The sequence below is a fragment of the Anneissia japonica genome, unplaced genomic scaffold (assembly GCF_011630105.1).
Source record: "Anneissia japonica isolate Jap-2015-1 unplaced genomic scaffold, ASM1163010v1 scaffold585_len4108843_cov191, whole genome shotgun sequence".
In the NCBI taxonomy this organism is placed as follows: Eukaryota; Metazoa; Echinodermata; class Crinoidea; order Comatulida; family Comatulidae; genus Anneissia; species Anneissia japonica.
The window spans coordinates 3,703,300-3,705,404 of record NW_022716829.1 but is presented as its reverse complement, the minus strand read 5'-3'; positions in this window follow the sequence as shown (position 1 = coordinate 3,705,404).

Here is a 2,105-nt window from a genome sequence, read left to right as displayed (position 1 = left end):
CGTTCGCCCAAAAGATAGATAGTCGCAGGTTCGAGTCCCGCCAGAGGCATTTTATTACACAATTTCTTTATTCATTTATTTACAGGGCTACATTCGTTGAGAGCTATGCTACACGATGTATTATTATGTCCTTTATTCTAACACTGTATTTACCTTCCTTTGATGATTTTATTATATAATTAACAGTGTTAACGGCTATCTTGATTTATACTATATGCAACTATTTGTTTCTAGCCGTAATTATTGTGTAATGGAGTGTATCTATAGTGGTATTTGAATCTGTTCAACCATGAAGCCTCCGTGGTCTAATGGTTATGACGCTCGCCTTGACAGCGAGAGGTCGCAGATTCGAGTCCCGCCAGAGGCATTTTAATACACATCGTTTTATCTCACGTGTAAATTTGTACTATACCAAAGAGGTTCCATATTGCTGATGGGCTTACACCGATTAATGATATTATTATAACGTAAGACTAGTCCAATTTACTCATTAAACATTCGGTTTTTTTTTGTACCGGGAAACAATAAATAGATGAAAACTTACCGTTTCTGCTTGCATTTTTAACGACAGATGCAGACTGGAACCACGAACAATTCTTGATTGTCAATGAGCCAATATTGGACATCGGACCACGCGTGAAGTTGAGTAGTACTTGTAAGTAATTAACCTGTCGGTCACCTCAGTAAATAAACGGCATGCTGTTTATCAGGGATAGAAACATAAGTGGAAGCATATCACAAGTCATAAAAACGGTTTCAATATAATACAAACAAACCCTGGGCGTCAAACAAGCTGAACATACTTTTAAAATGATAAACACAAGACAAACCCTTCCGAAAATTAACAAACCAAACAAATTAACAATAAATCACTCTAACAACAATAATAAATTATGTATCAATAGTAGACCTACTCACTTATTATTATTATTATTATTATTATTATTATTATTATTATTATTATTATTATTATTATTATTATTATTATTATTATTATTATAATTATCATCATCATTATTATTATTATTATTATTATTATTATTAATAATATTATTATTAATATTAATTATCCACAGTGTATAGGTTTTTATTTATGAATGTTAATGCCTATAGAGATTTGTGCATTAAAGTTTAAAGCACTAACTGGCGGAACTAGAGAGAATGAATAGGTTGGCTGCCAACCCCTTCCCTTCGGGTATTAAACAAATGATCACTCGTTTTGTGTGGGTGTGTGTGTGTGTGTGTGTTTCTCATAAATACATGGTACGTGTAGAATAGAAGGCTACCCTATTTTAAGCTTTTCGGATGCCATCTAAGAGCGTCTACTAATTCTAAGAAAAATCTCAAATGTAAGGGGAAATTATTCCCCCTTCCCAAAACTTGGGGGGGGGGGGGCGGCCAGGCCCCGTCCGCCCCCTCCTTTTGGGAGGTAAAAAAACGAGAAAAGAAAAGAAAGAAAAAGAAAAAAATGATAGCCCAGAACGCCTCAAATGTTATTTTCGGGCGTCTAGAACACAAAAATTTCGAGGAGGCATGCCCTCGGACCCCCTAGGTCAGTTTTGTCTGGATCGGCCCAACTCTTGCTCCTCCTCCCCTTTTGGACATCTCTGGATCCGCCCCTGCAAAAACACAACCCCCTCCCTCCCCTCCCCATTCCGTGTTTCGCACCTCAAATTATTCATTTCCATTTGCTAAATCATAGATCCGCCACTGGATAGGGCTACCGACGATATATCATTTATTTATTTCTCTATCATAAAGCAGACAGCGGTTCATGGCACGTACAGCCAATACAAACAATATGGGCCTTGTATTTGAATCAATGCAAAAAATAAAACAAGTGATTTGACTTAGATGATAGGCCTATTCTGAATTTCAATACATTACATTTACTGTCAGTCTGCAAATACAAAGTACTAAATAGTTGTTAAATTAATTTATTAAAATTCCACTGTGTAAGCTAAGGCTTTGCCCGATGCTGCATCATAAATAAATTAAATGTAGGCTATATCGTACGTAGCCATATCCAGTGGCGGGTCTATGATTTAGCAAAGGGGAGCAGGGGCGGATTTAGGGGGGGGGTGTTAATTGTTATTTTTGGGCGT